The sequence below is a fragment of the Emydura macquarii genome, unplaced genomic scaffold (genome assembly GCF_026122565.2).
Source record: "Emydura macquarii macquarii isolate MOO-44397 ecotype Brisbane River unplaced genomic scaffold, CSIRO-AGI_Emac_v2 contig_3134, whole genome shotgun sequence".
NCBI classification, from domain to species: Eukaryota; Metazoa; Chordata; order Testudines; family Chelidae; genus Emydura; species Emydura macquarii.
The window spans coordinates 234686-249878 of record NW_027133271.1 but is presented as its reverse complement, the minus strand read 5'-3'; positions in this window follow the sequence as shown (position 1 = coordinate 249878).

Sequence of the window (15193 nt, the reverse complement as noted above, 5' to 3'; positions counted from 1 at the left end):
GGACAGGAGCGGCATAGGGGGTGGAGCCACACCCAAGAGGTGGACATTGCAACCGACGCTGGTCAGTACGGGGGCAAGAAGTAAGGGAGAGGTGAAGGACACGCCCCGTACTCTGGGATGGGTTTGGCTCATTGAGTTCATGAACTCTGTTTGCACCGTTTCCCAAACCACTGCTGTTATCTCTCTTTTGTTATTAAAAGGTTTCTTTCTACACTCAGACTCTGTGCTTGCGAGAGGGGAAGTATTGCCCCTGGGAGGGGGGCGCCCAGGGGATAGTGTGTAATTTCCCAGGTGACTGGGTGAGGGCTCGAGCCAATTTGGTGTTGTATCATTGACAGGAACCCCTAGATATAGAACCCGGCCCTTGCTGCTGCCGACTCGGTCTGGCAGAAGGGTTACACAAGGAACCAATTAGACTCTTCACCCCAGTTGCTTCTGACAGTGTTTGTGGGTCTCAGAAGTGCTGCCGTAAGGACGTGGGAGTTTTCAGCACCGTGTATTTTCTGTTAGGTTTTCATGCCCTCTGCCACAATATTGACTGTGAGAAGACCCCTGTACTAGATTGCCTGCCCCTTTTTTTTCATCCTGCCTCTTTTCTGTCTGAGGAGCTGGCTATATGAAAACCCTGAGCCAGAACTGTGAAGACATAATGGTGACTTTCCAAGGTTGCCAATTTTGGTTGGACGTACTCCTGCAGGTTTCATCACATGCCATCATCTTTAATACCAGATTAATCGTTAATGCCTGGAGACGCCAGAAAATCCTGAAGGGTTGGCACCCCTCGGGCCTAACGATGCAGGGATTTTAAAAAGGGCCCAAACGCGTGACTGCCAGATGGGACAACATTAGCTCTTACAGAAAATCAGGATCCATCCCCCCTGCCTCGGTTAACATATCCTTACTGTGGGATGTGAAGCTTTCTAGTCTCTCACTCGTCATGCCAATGTCTTTTTGGATGATGCCCAAAGCTTCACGTTGAAGCTGTTTGAGGATCTCCTCCAACATCTGGGAAAGTGGGTGAACAAGGACAAAGTTGTGCCTGACGCTCACTCCCGGAACTTGGGCTTTTCTTGATAAGCTGCTTAAGAAATTGGTGTAGCTCCTCATCTGGGACTGCACTGGTGCTGTCTCCTCTCTCAGGGCGGACAGGGCGGACAGCCGGGTCTCAATATTAATGTACGTTCCTTTCTTGGAGCTCAATCTCCCTCCAGGTCTGCGTTTATCTTTTTGGAATATGCCTCCATTTCATGAGAGCAGCAGGAAACCTAAAGGAATCTACGTTCCTCTGGGTCCTCATCAGTGCTTAATTTGTGCCAGGGCTGAGCCCTGGCACCTCTAGGCTTGCTGCATCAGTTATGAAAAGAACAAAATTGCTTGCGCCCCGGCTCCTCTTTCATTGCAAATCAAGCCCTGGTCCCTCTCATCCCTGTGCCCGGCTGCAGATTTCAAGGCTTCTTCATGTGCCTGTATCATAGGAAGCCCTATGATGGGGAAGAGAACAACACAATAGCAAAATTAATTCGTATCAGTATTTAATGACGGAGTCACATGTACTAGTCTGGAGATTATGTGAGAGAGAGAGCAGGCCTGTTAGATTGAGAACTGTAGCTTTGTTTTACAAGGGATAAGCCCAGTAAAGAGCCCTGGTCCTGCACAAGCTTCGAGCGTGTGATTTTGCTTGCATGGTGGCAGGCTGACGTCTGTGTGCTGATCCTTGAATTGTGAGTTGCTCGGGCCAGGATCTGTCCTATCCCGAAAGTGCCCTGCAAATTACCAGGAGCAAAGACACAGTAAGACGAGACAGTCCTTTCCCCCCCGAAGAGCTTATGATCGGAACGGACAAGGGGAAGGGCTATTGTCCCCGCTGAGCTGGTGGGGAAACTGAGGCGCGGCATGAGGAGGTGATTTGCCCAGGGTTCCACAGGAAGTCCGCGACAGAGCTGGGCACTGCACCCAGATCTTCTGAATCCTAATTCCGTGCCTTAACCACGAAACCAGCCTGCTTCTCTAGTGAGCCAGTCTCTCTCTCCTCCAAAACTCCTGGAGGATAAAAATCACACGCTAATCTACCGGGGCAAAATCCTGCCTCCCAGGGGCTGGGTTCAGTGGCATGGAGGGAGGCACAAGACCCTACCATACGCTTTCCTAACCCTGCCCTTCATCTCCTGCCCCCCATGCATAACTGCAGTGACTTTGCTGAACGCTGGAGACCTCTCCAGGGCAGCAGCAGCAGTGGAGGAAAGGGATCCCAGGTACAGCAAATGAACTGGCAAAAAAAAAAAAAAAAAAAGGCTTCTAGCTGTAAGCAAACCAAACCCCCAAAAATCCTACCAACGAGCAGCCTGAATAGAGGGTTGAACGTCAGCCCAGACCAGCCCTTCGCCCAATTTGGCTTTCCCTCACCCTTGCTTCTGCATTTCTCACCCCTTCATGCGCTGCTTCCCTGGTTATTTTCTGCCACTTGCAAAGCGTCTCTGCTGCATGCTTCTGCCTCCTTCTCATTGCTCCGGCGATGATCCATCTCCTTCAGCTCCTGCTGCTCCATGACAGCTCATCACACGGCGCCTTTTCCCTCGGTGCGAGCGCTTCGCATTGGGCAGATCTCTTGTTCACGTCTTCCTTTACTGACTTTTCTGCTGAGGAGATTTCACCGTAGTTCAATGATTTCCCCAAAGGCATCTTCTGGGATGTGTCCCTCAGTGGTAAGCAGGCCGCTTATCAAGGTGTCCAGGGCACCGATGCTTTTCGGTAGTATAAAGGCAGCGTTTTCTTTTGTTTCCTCGTCAACCTCTCCCAAGCTTAAAGCCATGTTCAGGTCAGGTCAGGCAAACAGCTGGGAAAACCTGAGCGCAGAAAGACTATTAATGCAATATAGTGGCTTTCCGATTAAAGGCCTGAATACTCAAAAGCGACAGGGGTTTCGGGGTCCCTCTGGTTTTTGGATGTCTAATCTGAGACACTTTAAAGGTACGGGATTCTCAGTCACGGTTTCCTCGGTAATTTCTGAAAGTCCGGCCTCTTAAAGGTATTTTGAGTTAGGCACCCAAGAATCGGCGCACCTCAAACATGAGTCGCTTTTGACCGTTTACACCACGATGCTCAGATTTAGCATAGCCACCGGTTTCCTATATTGCCTTTTTACTTTGTCCCAACGTGCTCTTTAAAGCTGTGAGTTAGCACACTTAACTCCCGTGTCTCCATGGCAAGCCAGGGCGTGAATCTGCAGCGTGCCAGCTTGCTGGATGGCAATGTCCAGTACGGACACCGCTACAGAGCAGCAGAAGTCCCGGCGTGAGGCTTGCCGCGGTCAGCCTTCACCTTTCTCCGGGTTATTTCCTGCCTCTGGCAAAGCTGCCATTAAGCCCCGCTGCACTTTCACTGCGTTTCCACACAGGACGTTGCTGAGCAGCAGCCTAATATGCCGTAGATACACACCCTGGGGTGCTGCGCAGTAACTTTGTCTTTCAATATCGACAGACTGAGTCTCCTCCCAGTCACACCAGTATAAATGAGTCCTGGGCAGTGCAGTAACTGGACAGCAAATGTGTACCCATCCTTTATATGTGCTACGCTATTGCTCACGCAGAGCCTTGGTCGTTAGAACCTGTTTCACTACAAAGAGGGAGTATTGGCCCAGATGCCAGAGTTTTTAGGCTTTCACTGAGTCAGACACAAGGGACCTTGGTATACTGAGTCATCGGAGGGGCCATGCACTTGATACCCCTGCCGCTAAAGTGCAGAACGAAGGCAGACTCCATGAAGTTATACTGGTATAGGGGGGTGGAGAATCAGGCTTTCACTATTAGAGGCATGTGACTGCATGTTTCCAATTTGTGTGTGCGGATGCCCAAGGTGCACATACACATTTGCACAGGGCCAGTCAAGTGCCTTTTGGCTCCTGGCATGCCCCAGTTGTGTGCATGTGGTTGCACATGTCTAATTTTGGAAATTTGCTCTTATTATTTAGGTTGCAGCACAGCTCCCCCGCCCATGTTCTGGGGGTTTTCCATCCCCCCAGCAGACACAGTTTCTGCCCTGAACAGCCTGCCTTCTACAAGGATAAAGAGTAGAGGAAGGCTGGGAGAAAGGGAAATGACGTATTTGCACATGTATCCAGCCAGTGATGTGCCTGTCTGGTGTTCGTGCATGTAAATCAGGCCGGCCCAGTTGCATGTGTGCAGTCTGGAAATCTAATTATAAACTCACCCGTTTACTATTCATTATTTTGGACCTTGAAGGGGAAGGGTTTGCCGGGGACTGGGAGCAGGGAAAGATTCCTTTGCTTTAGAACGTGATACGTTTTTCAATGCCTCCAACTCCCCCCGATTTCATTTCATGAGCCCGATGGGACTGGAGACCCACTGTGTTGAGAAACACCATCTGCATGCACGATACCGCACAGTCCGACTAAGACAACATGGGGCCAGACCCCCAGGTGTGCCAAAGCAGTGTTTGCTCTGGCTTTTACCCTCCCTTTCTGTCCCCCCCTCACCATGCCTCAATCCCAGGGGTTGCTGGGGGGCCCGGCTGGCTCGTCTCATAAGTTAGATCAGCCAGAGCTGTGAACAGCTTCCCATTGTGCGTCCTCTATCTCTGACCTGCCTTCCTGATCCAAGCCAGCCTTGAATTGCACCCTGTGCTGGGGGGGAAGTAGGACAGCTGACATCGTGCTGACGGCACCAGCGGAGGATTTCCCAATACGAGTGGCTTTGGCTCTGTTCCAGCTAAGAGGAGTTCTGAGGGTTGTAGGATTTGGCCCATTGTTCCTGCCCTGGAGAATTTCGGAACACACAGAAGACATCACTCAGCTGAGTGGTAACAGAACACAAGGGAGGAGGTGGGCGTAAAAGGGCAGGGGGTGCACAGAGTGAATATATTAAGGACGTGCCGTACTTACGGCCGCCTACCTCCTGTCCATAGTCTCCGAGGCGGTTTTTAAGGAGTGTGACTCTTCTATTGGGATCATTAATAGCTCGTATGGAACAGCTGAAGTATTCACCCCTTGGAAGTGTCTGTGAATGGGAATCTGTGTTGCACAGACTCACTAATGCTGCTGATTTCACTGCTCAGCGCGTAGCATTGTGGCCTGTGACGTACGGTCCTTTCCCAGACCCTAAGAATAACTTTCGCAACGGTGACACCCCCTGTCACCCGAAGAAACCCCAATTCCCCCCCCCCCCCCCAGCACCAAACACTGATCCTGAAACCAATCAGCCTCCAAAAGAAAAATAAAGTCAACAAAAGCAACGTCCAGACCCCCAAGGAGAGATTTTTAACCCCAAAAGGGAGAAATGCCGAAGAGGCCATGATGTCTGGCAGGGACTGCGCTAGTGCTTCTGAAGCAATGCTTCTGGAAGGCGCCCAGAGACTGCTGTGATGGGCAGCAGAATAAAACCCTGAGGTTGCTAGACACAGTCACTGGTTATTAGGTGCTGGGCTCATCGGCTCATCTTTTACCCAGTCAGCGATCAACCCCCAGCCTTAATTCTTTGCTCCGAAGGGCCTGGAGTGCAGATGGCTGAGCGGGTGAATCTTCTTTTGTCTAATCAAAGCCTCTCCAAATTAATCATTTCAGCTCTCAAGCAGCAGGACGGGTGGAAGGGTGGGGGGAGCGGTGGGGTCTGGAGGGCTGGAGGGATGGGAGCTTGTCCATTCGCCATGCACCCCCCTCGGGCTGTTCTCTCCTGCTCCTTTTTCCAAGCAACAGTGGAAGCCTCTCGTCAACCCTGCCGTGGCTTCCTGATAATTAGCAACTGTCAGCACATCCTGAAGCCTCGGAAGGAACGGGGGGTGGGGAGGGGAGGGAAGGGGGGAGAACAGTTATAATGTCATTGCATCTCGGGCGTCTCCACGGGGGTGTGATCAGGACTAAAGATAGCGCCGCATTGTGCCAGCCGGGACTCTCCTGCCAGCTGCCGAGTGGCCTGCCGGCTGCTGCGCATCTCTTCAGTGAAACACCCCCTGGGCCAGGGCTAGGGGGTGGAACGCAAGGGGTAGTGGGGGGCTGAGGGTTTGTGCACACTGGCCCATCTGTTGCCCAGCACCTGCAGCGTCTCTGCCGTCTCCCCAGCTACCCTGCCATTACACCCGCTGTGACCATCACCGCCACAGCCGGTGCGATGACACAGAGACCCAGCAGCCTGTCGATAACAGCCCCGGGGGGAAAACACCACCCCGAGGTGGGAGGTCTATGAGACTGTTGCCTGAGCTCCCAAGGGAAGAGGTGGAGCCTTTTTGAAGCTAGCTAGGACAAAGTCCTGGATAATATTCCACAGGGGACAATCCTGCACTTGCTGGGGGAAATGGAGCAGGTTTCCTAATGGGTCTTTTCACAGTGAGGCATGAGGATTGATAGCTCTCATCAGCGCTCTCTTCCCTTCTCTTGCAGCAGCTTCCGTTCCTGCTCCTATAAATGTCTAATCCATGCCTGAATCTTAAGCTCTTTGCCTCGGTAACACCCATGCAGCAGAAAGTTCCACAGGTTAACAATGCAGGCCTGATCCACACATAAAAATTAGGTCAACCTGGCAACGTCAACCCATCGGTGGGTTGATCTAACCCCAGTGTAGCTGCAGCTAGGTCGATGGACTGATTATCTAGCCACCCCCTCTCAGAGACGGGAAACTGCCGGAGCTGTGCCGCTGCAGTGCGAACATAGCCACAGTCTATTTTATGTGTATGCCCGGCAGGATTCCCTTTGACCACGTCAGCACGGCGGCCAAGGACTGAGCAGACCACAGAGAGCTATCTCACCTCTCACCTTGGAGGCTATCCCGGCAGATCTGTATTGAGGCACATGGTTTCCTCAGCTTCATTGGTAAACAGAGACCTTGCATTGTCAGGGGGTCATTTTGCACCGGCTCCTGAGCTGCGCACCCTCTACCCATTTTAATCAACTGAGAAATCTGTTCTCTTGGAATTGAACCCCCCGTTGTTCTGGTCTTCTCTGAGATGGGGTAAATCTGAGAACCCACTTGGCTTTCTTAAGAACAGCCATACTGGGTCAGACCAACGGTCCACCTAGCCCAGTATTCTGTCTCTGATAGTTGTCAGTGCCAGGTGCTTCAGAGGAATGAAAAGAACAGGGCAATTAGTGAGTGATCTATTCCATCATCTAGCCCCACCATATGTCACTTGGAAGTTGTCACTGACCATCTTGGCTAATAGCCATTGATGGACCTATCTTCCATGAACTTCTCTCTTTCTTTATTGAGCCCAGTTATTCTTTTGGTCTTCACAACATCCTCTGGCAAGGAGTTCCACAGGTTGATTGTGTGTTGTGTAAAGAAGTACTTCCTTTTGTTTGTTGCAAACATGCTGCCTATTAATGTCATCAGATGACCCCTGGTTCTTGTGTTATCTGAAGGGGTAAATAACACTTCCCTATCCACTTCCTCCATCCAAACACCTGCTGTGGGGAGGGACCCTCAAGTGCCTGGTTCCTTATAAGATTGCTGACGCAGTTCTTGGGGGAAGTTGATTTTATAGACATCTATCACATCCCCCCTTAATCATCTCTTTTCTAACCTGAACTGTCCCAATCTTTTAAATCTCTCCTCATATGGAAGCTGTTCCATACCCCTAATCATTTTTGTTCCCTTCTCTGCACCGTTTCCAATTCAGTCTTTTTTGAGAAGGGGCACCGAGAACTGCGCGCAGTATTCAAGGTCTGGATGTACCATGGATTTATATAATGGTATAATGATAGTCTGTGTTTTATTATCTATCCCTTTCCTAAAGGTTCCTAACACTCTCTTAGCTGTTAGGACGGCCGCTGCACACTGAGCTGATGTTTTCAAAGAACTATCCGTGTTGACTCAAAGATCTTCCTGGAATGGTAACAGTTAATTTAGACCCCCATAGTTTTGTATGGATAGTTGGGATTGTTTTCCAATGTGCATTACTTTGCATTTATCAATTTTGAATTTCATCTGCCATTTTGTTGCCCAGTCACCCAGTTTACTGAGATCCCTTTGTAACACTTGGCAGTCTGCTTTGGACTTAATGACCTTGAATAATCTTGTACCATCTGCAAATTTTTGCCCCCGCACAGTTTACCCCTTTACCCAGATCATTTACGAATATGTTGAACAGTGCTGCTCCCCGGACAGACCTTTGGGGGTCACCACTATTTACCTCTCTCCACTGTGAAAATTGACCATTGTTTCCTATGTTTTAACCAGTGACTGATCCATGAGATGATCTTCTCTCTTATCCCATGATGACATACTTTGCTGAAAAGCCCTGGGTGAGGGACCTTGTCAAAGGCGCTCTTAAAGTCCAAGTACACTATATCCACAGGATCATCTTTGCCCACGTTTGTTGACTGCCACAAAGAATTCTAATAGATTGGTGAGGCATGATTTCCCTTTACAAAAGTTAGCTTGACTCTTCTCTAGCATATAGTGTTCATCTATGTGTCTGGTAATTCTGTTCTTTACTACAGTTTCAACCAATTTGTCTGGTACTAGGCTTACTGGCCTGTAATTGCCAGGATCACCTTCGGAGTCTTTTTAAAAATCATTGTTACATTAGCTACCCCCCAGTCATCTGGTACAGAGGCTGATTTAAGTGATAGGTTACATTCCACAGTTAATAGGTCTGCAGTTTCACAGTTCTTATATTCTAGCCCTCTGATCCTATTCATCTCTGCACTTTCTGGCTAAGCATTTACACCCCTGGAATTTGAATGCCCATGTGGCTCCAACTCATCCCTCTCTAAATAGCCCAAGTTTTGTTGATTTCACTGACTCATTACCCAGCTATATAAAGGGACAATTGAGAGCAAATTGTACTGACAGGCCCTTACTGACTGTAATCACTCGACAGAAGCCGTGTCACTCTCCGCCTTTGATTGTTGCAGCAGGAATTGTATTTCTGACGGTTCGCCTGATTCCCCTGCCTCGGTGTATCACCATTGGCAGCCTGCGAGTGTTTTGCTCCGATGAATGAAGTAAGTGCTGAGCGTTACTTGGGTTAGTGACAGGATCGAGCAGCCCTTGAGACTGCAAAATACAGCACAGGACCCGACCTTGGGCCTCGTGAAATTGCACGTGGCCGTGTCATAAATAACGGGTGGGGCCAGCGGAAGGCCGGCGTCTGTCTCATGTCACGGGCCCACAGGTAGTTCATTGGACGACAGAGTTGGAAAAGCCTTGTTAGCTCCTCCAGTCCATTCCTAGGCCTTGTTCAGACAATTTACTGCCATCTTCCATCCGGTCTTACCAGGCATCAGGTGATCAGAGATCCTAGGGCTGGAAAAGGATCCTCTCATACCACACCCTGCATTTTACAGGACTCCACCCCGCCTCCTTCCCACTCGGAGGCGCTAGACAGCATTAGCAGCGCCCATCCCAGCCTCTGCCGCTTTGCCTCCCCAGAGGCTGTCCTGCCCACACAAGTGGTACTCAGCTGTCAGCAGTTGCTAGGTAACAGGGTCCTAGCCTCCGGGTATATCAAGCCTCTCAGTTCTGCTCTGGTGAGGTAATTCTGCTCTGCTGCAATGTATTGATCGGGTCTGCTGTCACTCACTATCCTCTGGGGGTGGGGAGGTGTTTTCTGAGAGGCCTAACGAGCGAGAGTCTCCATCTCGTGCCTGTAGTTTGAATTCATCTCTCAATAAGCCTGGTGGTTATTCCCCCCGCCCCCAACTTCCCTTCCTGCTCTGCAGTGCTGTTATTCCGAACATCCTACATTTGCCAGAGGGATCAGAGAGGAGCAGCCCACAGCCAGGCTTCCCACCTGTCAGCTTGGAGTCCCACCCCGGCTGAAGGCAGTGCTGGTCAGATCCCCAGCCCTGTTCCCACGAGCACTTTCTCGCAAGGCCCCTGAGTACCGTCAGCAATGCTGTCTTACCATCTTCCTTGGGAGGTTATCCTACTGCCCGATTGCTTTTAGAGTCAAGAACGGTGTGCTGCTAAAACGTTCCCTGCCTTAGTTTCCGACCTCTGCTCCTCATCCTACCATCTTCTGAGGCTACAAATAATCTCCTTCCTTCATTTCTGTTTCCTTGCAGGTATTTTTGTACACGATCATCCCCCCACCTGGAGCCTGCTCTTTTCCAGACTCTATGAAATTAGCTCCCTCAGTCCCGCCCCACCTGCTTTATCCCTCTGTCCTTGGATCAGTTTTGTTGCGTTGCTTTGGGCACCAGAACTGTGCATGCTATTATGGAAGCCAGGATTACCAGGGCTATGCGGCATGGCACCATGACCTTCCCGGCTTTAGAGATTCCCTCTCTGTGCGTACGTACCTGAGAAGAACATTGGGTTCTGTTCTGCAGTGGTGTTATCCTGCCACCTCGGTTCTTAGTTTGCTGAAACTTGACCCCACGACACTCACTCCAGAGAAGTATACTCCAGTGTAAACCTACCTGGGCTGGTTCTTGCCTGCCCCCTTGCAGGAGGGCAGTACATTCTTCTGATCTCTGCAGCTCCCCTTGTACACTGGTTCTGCCCTGCTGGTTGTTTGCTAACTCATTTCTCCCCTTCTGATCTGTGTGTCTTTGGCACGACTGACCATGGTGGAATTTTCACCCATCTGACAGTGCAGCCCCTCCTGTTGTATTTGGACTCAGTGGAGAAGGAGATAGACGCAGGCACAGAAGGAGCTGATAGAAACACAGCTGTCTGCTGTACTGGCTTTATCGTCCTGGCAGCAAAACTGAAATTAACAGGAGAGTGAGGTTTTGTGGTGGGGTGCAAAACACACACACACACACACACACACTGCTGTTTACATGACTATCAAAAAACACTATATAACCGAACTAAAAGTTGCGGTGAGCTACCACAAATTCTTAAATTGCAAGGGATTATTCTGCCCTGGAAAAGCAACTCACTAGCTAAACAATTTATAAATTCAGGAGCACCTCTGGTTTTCACACTCTCTTCTTGGTGATGGTGTGGCTGGGCCCTGAACAATGGTGCCAGGGAGTGGTAAGGAACCAGCTGGATCTGGTACCAAAGTCTCCTCTGCCACGTCGTTAAAGTTAGGCGTTATAATGGAAGAAGGTTCAATTGCAGGAACAGAAGGTCCTCCTGAAATAGCCACTGGCCTTGTGACAAAGTCTGGTGATAAGTACATGCTGGGATCAATGAGGTGGCAGTTCCAGTATTAAACTCCATTCTTGTAGGAACTCTTTCAGTGAAGGGTGGGGTCCAGATGCTATTTCTAATGCCAGTTCTGATCAGGCACACAGCGCCAGATCTTGGTCAGTGTTACTAGGGCGCCTGTCTTTTTGCCATATAATGAATTCCCGACTTGCATCCTTTCTGAGGATCGTTCTTCACAGGTGTCTTCTTGGATGGACACTCACACTGGGTTGCTGGTCGTTGGATTGTGTGACAGGACACGGCGATGTGTCCTGTCTCCTGTCCCTTTCTGCGGAAAATATGACACGCCAAGCAGTCCTCCATAGGGCGCATAGTTTGTGTGCAACAGGAACGTGGTAGTGGTTTGCTTCCGTCGTTCTCTGCCTCACCAGTTCAGGAGATGAACGTCTCAGCTCATAGTAAATTCCAGAGAAGCCGTCTCTGTGGTTTCTTGTGTGACCATAAGCACCCTTGTAGTCACACCCTACACATTAGTGTAACAATCTTTGTGCAAAATATGCCTTGTGAGATATCATGTAAAAACTAACAGCGCACTGAACATTAGCATTCTTGTGTAATGTATGTACAAAATGCGGATTAAGAGTTACGAACATAAACTGACATTCTGACTAAAATGTGTTCACCAAACAAGCCGGGGGAGTGGGTAAACCAGTTTCTCAAAGGCAAAGGACAAGCCGATGTCTCTAGCCAGGTGTCATCAAAGTTGACTGGTAATCACATGTCAAATGGCCATTCTTTGGAAACAAAGTGGGGACAGGAATGGATTGATCTGTATTTTTGCAAACAACAGCATGGAAATCTCTTTCACCATGAGCCTCCATGTCTCCTTCCTCACAGCTGGAATGAATTTTATCTAGGGGGTAAGCCTCAGGAAAATGCATTCAAAGGCTGATTGGACTATAAAAGTGAGGGGGGAAAACACCCCAATTCATGTCTTTCAGCTAAGAAGACTAAAGAACCAGCCCTTTGTCTCTGGGTGGAGAACCTGACCCCTGAGAATTTGGTCAGCTATGTTGCTGGGACCATGTGGTAAGGATTTTACCATGAGCCAAGTCTAGTTTGTTAAGTTTTTAGTTGCTAGAAAGTGTTTTATCTTTATTTCTCATGTAGCCATGTCTGGCTTTAATACTTTATATTTGTACTCACATAAAATCTCTCTCTTTGTAGCAAAATAAAATGGTTTTATTTTCAGTCTAAGCAGGTCCAGTGCTGTGTTTAAATCAAACTGTTTAGTGATGCCAGTTAAAATAGCAAACTGTTGAATATTACAGGGCCATCGAACCTGAATATCTGAACTGTCCAGCTGAGGGCTGGGCAAGGGAGAACACACGTTTTGGAAAAATTCAGAACTGGGGGTATGTTGGGTCACCCTGCAGGTCGTGACCCAGGCTGGCGGGACCCAGTGTGTCACTGATCTGTTGCTGACACGCTGTATTTATACGCAGACACTCGGGGTGACCGGTGTGCTGGTAGGCCCAAGTTGGAAGCTATCCACAGCAAAGCCTTGTGAGGCACCTAGCTGGTCTGGATTGCACCCCAGAACTTCACAGCCAGGCAATAACTACTTCAGCAGCCTCCTTGGATGTGTGCTCTGATACAGTCGGTAACTTCTTTCAGCTCTGTTCACTGCGTAAACCGGAGACAAACTGGTCACGCAGGGCACCACTCAGCGTTCGTCTGGATTGACCATGCTCCGGCCACCTCCGCAGTGCAGCAATGAACTGTGCTACTGATTCTCCACTTCCCTGATGGAACCGGTATCGTTCTGCTCTCATCGATGGGGTGGGAGGGAGATGGCCCTGCCTTGCTGCCGTGGCTGTGGTGTACGTGGCCGTTCAAGGTACGGCTGGAGACAGTCGGTCACGTGGCAGTCCTCCTGCCCCCTGACAGCAAGAATGGAACTTGGAGGGCTGGAAGGGAATTGCAAGCTACACATTGTTCAGAAGGCTGGAGCTTCGCCACCCACGGCTCACCGTTTCCATCAAACTCACCACCCTGGCCCCACGGGAGGTGCCATTTCTCTGCTCGCCTGTTGGATGCCATGCCCCCCCCATCCCTCACGCCTGTCTCCAGCATCGGCGGAGCCCAGCAGGGTGTTGGACGGCAGATCTCCTGGGCGGGGTTCGCAGGTTCGTTGGAACTCCAGGGGGCCTGATGTGGCATCGAAACCCGCAGCCGTTTCGCTGGGTTCAAACGGGGCTTTTGTCTCACCAGCCGTGACTTCACCCTGCTGGGCTCCCCTGGCTGTGCACGTTACCCTCGGCCTGCGAGGCATTCGGGCCCAGATCCGCATTAGGTGCCTAACTGCGATGGATGGCAAAGCCCTGTGGAGGATCTGGGCCTACACACTTCCGCCGAGGAGGTGATGGCCTGCCTGTGAGCAGAGTAGGGGTGGCACGTTTGCTGCCGCCCCCCTCGGACTGGGGACGAGCGTCTCCCGCCCTGTTTTAGGAACATAAGCCTGAGTCCAGTCCCCGACACCTTCCTAGCCCACAGTCATATCAGCCCGTTCCCGCAGTTGACCCTGCTGGCATTTCAGGGTACGTCTACACGGCCCTCTAAGCCCAGGTCTGTGGGACCCGGGTTTGTGCACGCGGCGTTTCCGAGCCCACGCTGGAGCGTCCGCACTGCACTGCAAACCTGCGAAGGACCCAGCTCTGCCGACCATGCTCACGTGCCCATGGTGCAGCCCGTCTGATGCGGGTCGGCGGCTTGACCTGCATCTATACGGCAGGATGACAGGGCTTAGCCCCGCATCACAGTGGGACTTGGACTCTGCAACCCTGCCTCCCACACACACTCCCCACGCAGGGTCCCCGGACCCCAGTTGCTAAGCACCGGCTGAGCAGCATCAGACTGAGTTGTGTGTGGATGGCAGAGGGGCCAGGGCTCACCCCTGAGTCACCGCTTCGGCTCAGTGCGCTGTGTGGACAGAACCTTAATGGCTTGTGCACCACACGGCAACGGCAAGCAACGCCGCCCTGTCCCCGCTGCTGGGGTGATAGGGTGGGGAGAGGCACGTCCCACACGCAGGCCTTCACCAGGTGCTGGGTAGGACAATCCCCAGAGCCTGGGTAGGGCTTAGACCCCCCACGCCTCCGGAGGTGAAGCAACGTGGCTCAGGACTCAGGCCTTTCAAGCCAATCAAGTCTCTGCATCCTGCCTTTCCCTAGCCCCTGCTCGCTGATGGTCTCGGCGGCTGCTGCTGGCAGAGGTCTCCTAGGGCGTTAGCTCCAATGTCTGAATGTGGGATTGCAGGGGCGGGTACCCCAAGGGGCAGGGGGCCTTCAAAGACCTCTGAAGGGGAGGGACAGGCGCTGCAGCCCGCCTCTGGTTCTGTCATCTTGGGTGGGTGCAGCTGAGGGGCCGGATTTTGAATTCCCGCAGCCGCCTGCTGCTCTCCCTCCGCTCCCGTCATGCTGGGAGCTGCCACGAGGGCCCCTCGCTGTCCCTTTGGTGACGTTTATTGCCTCTGTGGCCATCAGCTACAGCTGTGGCGGGAGGGGGTCGGTGGGTGGGCTGGGCCTCTCGCCGCCTCGAATGCTATGGAGGAAGGCTCGAGTCCGAGCTGCTGGCCGCACGGGCCAGACCCCAGAGGCTCCACCTGTGGCTGGCTTTGAGTGATGGATGCCACAGGCAGCGTGGGAATGGCTCACAGGCCGCGGGGCTGGGCCAGCTCCACGGGCCCGCGCATTGATTTGGCCACCCGCTCTCATCTAAACACCCCTGCACTCGCTCACTGCACACGTGCGTAGGTGTGTGCGCCCACACGAGGGTGCACAGACCCTCTTTGTATCCCACACTCCATCTCCATGCACCACGCCCCTCTGCCTTTCTCCCAGCACACACACACACACACACACACACACACACACACGTCCTCTCCTCCCCGCATGGCCGGAGGACAGAGAGCCAGACGGCCCCGGCACAAACGGCACCCAAGACACCGCACACAGCGTGAGACAGGAAAGAAATGCCAAGGCAGTTTATTTACAACTGTTGTATACAAAAAGACAGCTTGTGTCACGACGGGACCAGACCCCCCCCCCCATTGCCTCTCCCCCGCCCCCTTCCACCAG